At 38.2% G+C, this 10321-nt stretch overlaps 1 long non-coding RNA gene across 1 annotated transcript; it reads left to right on the forward strand.

The window, feature by feature from the left end:
* The first annotated feature begins 6909 nt into the window (after positions 1 to 6909).
* Positions 6910 to 7355, forward strand: LOC309714745. The gene is made up of 3 exons (XR_014279011.1): positions 6910 to 6939; positions 7025 to 7107; positions 7277 to 7355. It is a non-coding gene; the product is annotated as an uncharacterized lncRNA (long non-coding RNA).
* Positions 7356 to 10321: the final 2966 nt, after the last annotated feature.

Here is a 10321-nt window from a genome sequence, read left to right on the forward strand (position 1 = left end):
TTCGCGAGTGATGGGAGAAGGGAGCCGGAGATCGACAGACGGATTGGGGCTGCAGCTGCAGTAATGCGGACGCTGCACCGGTCCGTCGTGGTGAAGAGGGAGCTGCGTGTAAAAGCGAAACTCTCAATTTATGGCCACGAGCTGTGGGTAGTGACCGAAAGAACGAGATCGCGGATACAAGCGACAGAAATGTCTCACCCTATCTCCCTTAGAGATAGGGTGAGAAGTTCGGCCATCCGGGAGGGGCTCAGAGTAGAGCAGCTGCTGCTCCACATCGAAAGGAGCCAGCTGAGGTGGTTCAGGCATCTGACAAGGATGCCCCCTGGGCGCCTCCTGGGTGAGGTGTTCCAGGCATGTCCCACCGGGAGGAGGCCCCGGGGCAGACCCAGGACACGCTGGAGTGATTATATCTCTCGGCTGGCCTGGGAACGCCTTGGTATTTCCCCCAGATAAGCTGGAGGAGGTGGCTGGGGAGAGGGAGGTCTGGGCCTCTTTGCTTAGGCTGCTGCCCCCGTGACCCGGCCTCGGATAAAGCGGATGAAGATGGATGAAACTGAAGTAGTATTGCAGGAATTACTGCATGTGGGTCTCAAACTTAAAGGAGAGAAAATGGGAAAACAACAGGCAGAAAACGAGAATGAAAACATGAAGAAAGAACTGTTGGAAGCTCAAAAAGCATTGGAGGAAGAGAAAAGCACAGCACAAGAAGCCAAAAATAAATTTCAAACTGCAAAGAAGGAGGCAGAAAATGTGATGCAGGAATTACAGGAGGTGCAGGAAGCTTTTGAAGAGGAAAAAAGGAAAATGCAGTTAGCAACACAAGAAGCTGCAAATGTAACGGCTGAAGCTGAAACACTAAGGAAGCAATTACTGCATGTGAAGCAACAACTTGAAGAGGAGACAAAAAGGTAAACACGAGGCAGAAAATGAGATTGAAAATTTGAAGAAAGAATTGTTGGAAGCTCAAAAAGTGTTGGAGGAAGAGAAAATTAAAATACAGGGAGCAAAGAAAGAAATGGAAGATACAAAGAGTTACACTCAAAACATGAGGAAGGAACTGATGAAAATGCAAGAAGAACTTGCAGAAGAGAAAATTGAGGTGAAGGTATTGAAGAAAGAAATGCGGTGACCAAGAAAGACTGCAAAGACGCACTTAATGTCACGATCTGGTTGTAGGGACTCAAGCGCAGAGCGGTAGATGTCTCCAAAATACAGTTTATTTACAGTTCCAGTGCACAATATATATACAGTGAAGGGAATCCAAAACTCCAGGGAATCACAGGGTAGCTCTCTCACACTCGCTCATGTCTTCTTGCCCACACTCACACACATTCACACGGCAGGGAGAACACTAACGTCAGTAGTACAATCATCCAGCGACGAGAGGATGTGTGTTCCAGCCTCAAATAGTGCTCCCGGTGATGACAGGTGATTGTCGTCAGGGCGAAGGGCGGGAGCCCACAGTGAGCCCCACCCAGGCAGAGGGAGAGAGAACCGAAACAGCAAATGTAGCCTTGTGGGGCCGGCCGGACAGGCACGGAGACCATGACACTTAAAGAAAGAAAGAAATGACCGGCTCTGGGGTGACCAAGAAAGACTGCAAAGACGCACTTAAAGAAATACGAAAGCACAAAAAGGAAGCTAAAGAGCTCCTCAAACACAAAGTGAAACTGGCCAAACAGCAGCTGGAAGAAAAATTTAAAGATGCCGAGGAGCAGCTCAACAAAACCTTAAAAGAACTGAAGGCAAAAGAAAAGCAAGCCGAGGACAGGAGGGGATTCTGGAGCAGACTGCTGAGGAAGAAGTGACCCAGCAGCATCTCGATAGTTTCTTCCTCCTCTCTCCACCTTTCTTTCTCCCCATCCTTCTTCTTGGGATGTTTGTTTGTTTTTTAAAAACTGAAATACACAAATAAAATTGCCATAACTTGACCTCATGTTGCCTGCTTCTTTTCTTGTGTGTCTGTGGATGTAAAACAGTAACACACTTTCTGCTCTGTCTTTAATTTTAAATAAATGCAATATGTTTTCATTTTAAAATGCAGTGCAAAAAACTTCTGCTCTAAATCTTTTTGTTTTAGCAAAAAGCTTTTTTTTTGCCTGTTGTGGAAGTTTTCCATGTAAATAAAGCCTGCAGACGAGCGGTGAGCGGTAGCTAACATTCTTTAATCAAACACACAAAGAACAGACAACCAAGCTTGATGAAGTCCCTGCATGACCGCGGGGCAGACGGTCAGCAGAGTCTCCCTGAGCCTAGCATGGCTCTCAGTTAAATACCTTCTCCAGGAACAAAAGGCAGTACACACAGGGCTGGACTGGGACAAAAAATCGGCCCGGGCATTTTGACTAGAGACCGGCCCACCAAAAATGTGACATCATTCAGGGGTAAAACCGCAAAGGATTCTCTGAACTTGTGGCAAGAGGTACTAGCGCATGCAGGCTTTCAATTGATCTCAGTTACACAGTGATAAAACAACATGTTCTCACTCCCAACTCGTGAAACGTGTGACGCATGGTCAGGCTCCCTCTGCTTTACTTATGGACGTGCAGGGTACCCCCTCGCGTCGGGAATTGACGTGAAGGGTCCTCCGATTGAAGAGATTGCTGCGGAAGTGCCTGTTGTCGGTATATTTAGACATTTTCCAAATCACATTGTAGTGACGTATACTGAACACAATAAATTATATAATGTAAGCAACTACCTGAGAAACAGCAGATATATCAATTATAGGCTATTACTTTTGCATCGTTTATTGCATATATGGAGGGAGTGATGTATGCTGGGTAATGGCACAGCTAGCTACTGGGTGACTTTATTCACCCGCTTCGGCTGTTATCAGTCCATACAATGGGCGTTATTAGCACAAATCAGTCCCATAGATATAGGCCATCTCCTGCTAGATTGTTCAGAAGGTTGTTCTCATCCATCCAGATGGAGGATCACTAACAGGAGCGTGGAAGACTCCAGAATCCACTCTGGCTGGAATCCGGTGGATATGCAGTGTGTACAGGTAAGACCATTTAAACGGACAGCATTTATAGAATGACTATTAAAAGTCAGCGAGTGTCAGTAATGTTAATGTGGTTATCTTAGTAATACACAGAGTGCTAATATAACAGCTTTAAGATGCATTTATTATTACGTGTTTTACCGTCTTTATGGTGCTAGCTTAAAGTTACGGTGTAAACGCTAGCTTGTATTACTGGTGTCAAGCCAGCCTCCAATTCGAGACTTGCAGTCAAGCCAGCCTCCAGTTTGTTTTACGTTCCCTGTGTATTCAAAGTATTACGGGAATGGATGTGGAAACCAGATTTCAAAATAAAAGCCAACTTCGAGTGAATTAGCAGATATGTTAAGAACATAATAACATATAATTTAGGCTTTTTTTATTTTACAAACTCTAATGAATGATCTATATGACACAGCCTTGTATCCTAATTGTGCCCTGTCACTATCAAGGCCATCTTAATTTGGATTTCAAAGTAAAAGCCCTGTGAATCTTCATTTTTGAACTACTCTTTCAATGACTTAAAATGCTCTTGAAAGCAAAAGTCGTATTTCCAAATACTATTTGAACTTTGTATCAACACTTTCCAACCGCAGTCTTTTTCACAGTAATACCATATCAATATCAAGTCAGTCTGATTTTGCTTTTCATAGTAATGGCCCTTTGAAATTGCCGATATTTGACTTAATCTTCTAACGATTCAAAATGCTCTAAAATGAAAAATTCTTGTTTCCACAGGGTAATTCCACTTTAGATCAATAGTATACAACCCCACAGTGATACCATATCAATATCAAGTCATTCTGATTTTGCTTTCAAAAATAAAAGCCCTTTCAAATTGTCCATAATTGACCCAACTTTCAGTGATTTCAAAATGCTCTAAAATGGAAAATTCCTGTTTCCACAGGGTAATTCCACCTTAGATCAACAGTATACAGCCCCACAGTGATACCATATCAATATCAAGTCATTCTGATTATGCCTTCCAAAATAAAAGACTTTTCAAATTGTCCATAATTGACCTACCTTTCAGTGATTTCAAAATGCTCTAAAATGGAAAATTCCTGTTTCCACAGGGTAATTCCACTTTAGATCAACAGTATACAACCCCACAGTGATACCATATCAATATCAAGTCATTCTGATTTTGCTTTCAAAAATAAAAGCCCTTTCAAATTGTCCATAATTGACCCAACTTTCAGTGATTTCAAAATGCTCTAAAATGGGAAATTCCTGTTTCCACAGGGTAATTCCACCTTAGATCAACAGTATACAGCCCCACAGTGATACCATATCAATATCAAGTCATTCTGATTATGCCTTCCAAAATAAAAGACTTTTCAAATTGTCCATAATTGACCTAACTTTCAGTGATTTCAAAATGCTCTAAAATGAAAAATTCTTGTTTCCACAGGGTAATTCCACTTTATATCAACAGCATACAACCCCACGGTGATACCATATCAATATCAAGTCATTCTGATTTTATTTATTAAAATTTACTGAAGTGGATTTCTTGTCTTTACATATTAATGACACAATCTTTTCTTTGTATTTGTAATGTTATGAAATATAACTATTTTCATAAAAGTAACATAGGTGAATCTGTTTATCTTGGAAAACAAAACAGATCAACAGTATACAGCCCCACAGTGATACCATATCAATATCAAGTCATTCTGATTTTGCTTTCAAAAATAAAAGCCCTTTCAAATTGTCCATAATTGACCTACCTTTCAGTGATTTCAAAATGCTCTAAAATGGAAAATTCCTCTTTCCACAGGGTAATTCCACCTTAGAATTATTCTGAAATGTTTTTTTTTATTCTTTCTGTTACTCACATTTATGTTTTGATGTGCAATGGTGTTAGTTTGAATGACATCTCCAAGGCCCTTTAATTTATAATTGTCTTTTTGGTTTTTTTCTTTTTACTTTGTTTGTCAAGTATTCACCACATTTAAATAAAGAATTAAATAAAGAATTTTATCAAATGTTGTAACATAGAATGAAATTTATATTTCATGACACTTCTCAACATGAATTTTTGCTATATATTCTGATATTAGAAACACTGGTTGTTGATATACTTAAAATACACAAGTATTTCAAGTATATTTACTGATATTACAGTAGTTATGTAACATGGACAAAATGTTTTCTCACAAAATAAATTTTTCCTCTTTTTTAGCCTAACAGCAACTCATCTGATGATGGATTCATAAGAATCAGGGTCCCACTTGCAACAATTTTTTTTTTCCTGAAAAGGAAAGAATGGACTAATATAAAAAATAAGAGATCCAAAAGAGGATACAAGGGACTACAGTGGACAAATCTGATTTCAGACGGAATACGGACAGTGTTTCCATATTGTTCCTTGTAGATAATGAAGACGATCTAAAGGCAAAAGTCAATTTACAAGGTCTCGAATGTGTGCACAACCACTATGAACTAAGAAGAAGACCTGTAAGAGATCATAAGAGAGATAAAATTGGCCATGAATTGGAAAAGCAATTACCTAGAGCCATGTATCTGGAAACAATGAGCAAAATGGATGATGATGTTGTGCAATCGGGGTGTAGAGATGAAGTTCCAACTCCTCAAGTGTTGAGAAACATAGCCTTGGAAATCTGAAAGAAAAGTCGTCTTCATCATAATGAGATTATGAGTCTCCAGTTAATGGTGGCAAACAAGAAGAACAACCCAGAGGATGTATTGCAGAAAGTGATGTTACATTCAAAAGGTGTTTTTTTATGGTCTTCCAGGAGCATTGACATTTTCCAGAGCCGCTGTTGGGAGGACATACTTTATTTGGATGCTACAGGAAGTATCATGAAAAAAAAGAAAGGGTTCGCCTCCTTTCTATGTTTACGAACTTGTAGTAAGAAATCCACAGAAAACATCCTCTCCCCTACCAGTGGCTACATATTTAACATGTGACCATACCACTGCCTCAATTACATATTTTTTGGAAGCATTTCTGACTGATGTTGCAAGGGCCTTTGGGCGCAAAGCCATGCGTTCACCTTTAATGCTTATGTGTGATGGATCTACGGTCCTAATGCAAGCTATCTGTTTAGCTTTTGCAAAAAAAATCTCTCTGACACAATAAATCATTATTATAACATTGCTTCGGGGAAAGGAAACAAGGAATACTTCGAGGTTCCAATTCTTCACAGATGCCTTAGTCATGTTATGAAGAATGCCAAAGAGTAAAAAGTAGTAAGTGTAGTCCTTTTAATACGGTATTCACTTGTTTGTTTTTTTATTGTGACATGTGACATGGCATTTCATTTTTCAATTTGGGAAAACATTATTACTGTTTACTGCACCAAAGAACTACCATCTTGCAATGTACACTTTTGGAGTCTTCACTACTGCAACTTCCTTAAAAGACCTCACTGACATGGTTCAAAGTGCTGCAGTTGTTTTTGGGAGTCCGTGTAGTGGTGAGAATGTCAAAAAACATTTTCACAACCTTCAGTTGTTGATGCAGAAAGCCAATGTTGGTGTTGCTGGCAATGACAGAAACTCAAAAGCTGATGAGGACCTGAAGGTAAACTGAAGTCAATTTTTATTAAAACTAAAGGCTAAACTTTTGCCTCTTATATATCTTTTTAAATACTTTGGAATAGCATAATAATCACAATTCACGAGTAATTTTAAATGTTTTATACAACATAATGTTGGGTTTTTAGATTATAGATATGAAAGATGAGTGCACACAATGTTCAAATCACATAATTATTCTGTTTTGTCTGTTGGCTAGGGAGTCAAGGGAAACAACCTCTTTGGGAGACATTTTAAGAAGCTCATTTCCAACACATCATTGGAGATGGATGGTGAGGCAAACCCTTACTACAGCAAGGGGCTCATGGAGCACATTAGCAAATATCTTCTTCCTTTTTCTGGATTATGGTCTGCAATAATGTTAGGTAAGCCATTTTAAAGTAGACAAGTAATTAGTTTATAAAATGAAATTACACACATCAATATTAGTCTAATCTTCAAAATCCAAAGGTGACCTTGGAAGACATGGCACTGGGAAAATGTATGAGCAGTACCACAACAAATACAATGCCTTAAGCAAGATCAAGAGACAAGTAAGACACATGATTTTTAGTATATATACATATTTGTGTGGTGTGATTGAGAAACGGCGGGTCCAGAGGAGTCATCTGTATTGCAGATCATACAACATTGCACACAACAACAATGTGTATCTTTTTTAAAAAAAATCACATTTAATGATTTCTTAATTTGATTTTTCAGAATATTACTGAGAATAATAAAACACAGGGGATAATGGAGAAGAGCCAGTGGGATCTGAAACATATCCGTCTATGTTCGGGAAGGCTCACCAGGCTGGATGACTTTGTTGTCCAGTATCAAATCAGTCACACAGCGCTGCTGAAGGAGTACAAAGACTCAAAAAGAATGCTTCAAAGAAAGGTTTGCAAAATGACTGGCTGATGTCCATCAATGCTTTGCCGTTTCAAAATGGAACATTAAAAAAAAGTCTTCTTGATGTGGTGGGATATTGAGGTGCCCCACATTGTGATGTTATAGCTTGGTTGCACCTGTGTGTCTTACTGGACATTTTTGTGTGTTTTGGTTTATTGTAAATTAAGGAAAATGTTGTCACAGCATTTCACTTGTAATTCCTAAACAATGTTCAATGACTCATATTTTTGGTTCAGAAATTTAGAGTGGACGAAGAAAAATGGAAGGAACCTCGCCAAAAAAAGAAGGGGAGATATGTAACAGTACTCCGCAAGCCATTTCCTTTCAGGAGATCTTCAAAGATGGTATAAAATGTTGGGGAAATTTATCGTTCATATATAAAGACCAATATTTTGCATAACATTTTTTGTATTTCTTGTCCACAATATTTATATAGGTTGCTTCCTCTATGGCCCCGAGTTCCCCTGTGCAGACTGGTAGAGTTGAGGATGTTACCTTGGAAACTCCAGAATTCCAGGTAGGATTGACAACTGCTAACATAAAGGATTCATCAAAGTAATAGTAATGCCTTCTTTTTCCATAGAAGATCCTTTCCATGACACAGTAATCAGTCACGGACACGTGTATGAAGGGCAAATCTTATTTATTTACATGTTGATATTCATGTTCAACTCATTCGATGTGAATATCCAGGATTTTGGTTGACTAGTTGTAACCTTAACTTAAGTGGGAGGCACCAAAATTCAAAATGAATGCAGTGATTATTTGGTAAATTTTGGGAATAACTAAATAAATAAATATTTTTTCCTCAGTAGAAACTGAATGGGAAAAAGCATTCGGGAACATAGTTAGAGTATGGGAAAATTAACTCTGCATACCAAAAATCCAAGATACTAACCATAAATTGCTCTCCAGTGCATCCATCGATTGTGTGTGAATGTTACTTAGAACACACTTAGAAAAATCTGCTTGGGTGAATGCACAAGTTGTGTAAATCGCTTTGAGTGCTCAGAAGAGTAGAAAAGCGCTTTATAAGAACCAGTTCATTTACCATTCAAGACTTGGAGTGATACATTTTGAATGAATTTTCCAAAGACATATTGTTAATAACAGTCCATAAACCTTTGTTAGAAATAACAAAATCATGTTCAATAGCTGGTAAGATCGTATGTTAAGTGTGTTTTTCTTTAATGAGGAGGTCCTGTCTTTGTGGAAGAAAAGAGACACAGAGGTTGTGGTTTCTGTGCTTCCCTCAACAAACCATGGTACGTCCATAATTATCTGCCACCGTGATCTGCGAACCCTTCGACCACACCTGTGGCTAACAGGCGAGGTATATCAATGATTAATTTAAGCACTCATAACCACAATAATTCGACTGTGTAATGTAATTCAATTAAAAGGACATTATCATGTAATTATTTATCATTAACACAATTTAAATTATATAAATTACATAGCTTTGTGTTTATGAAAATTCTTTACGTAGGTAATTGAAGGGCTTTTTCATTGTCTGGCAAAAAAGGAGCAAAAGGGGATCTACATTATGAACCATTACACAGCGGGCTTGATTTTCTTTGGTGATCGGACACAGCTTTCTCGCCAAAGCTTGCGGAACGTAAGATGACTGTCCAATGTCCATATAATTATGTTCAAATACATTTAGAAAGAATTACTGATTGAATGCTAATAGAATTCCACAAACTGTAAGAAATACATAAATGTTTTCTGACAGGTAAACTTCGATCAGTACCAGGCCATTGTCACGTTTGTTAACATTAAAAATGTACACTGGAAGTGTCTGGTAAGCAACAAGATTATTACTTTAAAGCCTGTGTATATTTTTTAATGACGATATATTAATATTGTTTTAATGATTTATCTTTGCTACAGTTCATCAATGCAGTGAATCACACTGTTTATCTCCTTGATCCTTCCCCAAGTTCATCAGAGGAGGAAGACTCTAAACTTGCTGCACGTAAATTCAGGTACTTAGGCTTCAACACATTTTGTTATATGCAAATAGGCTTTACAAGTTAGTTTACTACAACTGCATTTTTGTAGAAGCTTTTTGTACCTGGCCCCACAATGCGTGTTTCTCTGTTGGCATCCTCTTGGCTAGGTCTCATTTGCAAAATAAATCAGTACGGTTAAATAAAAATTATCAGGTGAACAAATTATTAAGACAATAATTATGATGGCAAAAGAGCCAAACAAGACGGGCCACAAAATAAATAAATAAAAAATTAATAAAATTCTCTTTAATTCTGTAAAATATATTTTTTTAAAATTAGGAAATATGACATATACCAAATTGTATTCTGCTTTGTAATAATGTGCAGTGATTACTTAAAAATGAGGAGAACCCGCCACGCAAAAACAGAATGGGTGGACATTAAATGGAAGGGAGGTGTCTTGACCCATCCAGTGCAGAAGGATGGCTTCAGCTGTGGAGTATTAGTGGTGATGGTAAGTGATGATAATATACATTTGTACATAATTTCTTACTTGTTTGCCATGCCATCATGCCATGGTCAGAAGAATATCCACATCCATAACAGTAGCTGTAATAGATATGAATACATCTAATTCTAAATTTCACAGTATACTGCACAAATTAAGTATATGGTTAATACTTTGGTGCCCTAAGTCATGCAGATTTTGTGACATACTCTTTTTAGGATTTGCAAATATTAAGGCTGCACAGCGATTGCAGATAGTACTTATACTTTAAAGAGAGCAAGTCACCGTAGGGAATTATTTCCTGTGTCATAAAAGTGTAAAGTGTAAAGTGTGCGTGTTAGTCCCCATGGGGAAATAGTTCCTCTGCATTTAACCCATTCACCTAGTGAA

This window comes from Aulonocara stuartgranti (assembly GCF_965226115.1).
Source record: "Aulonocara stuartgranti genome assembly, chromosome: 9".
NCBI classification, from domain to species: Eukaryota; Metazoa; Chordata; class Actinopteri; order Cichliformes; family Cichlidae; genus Aulonocara; species Aulonocara stuartgranti.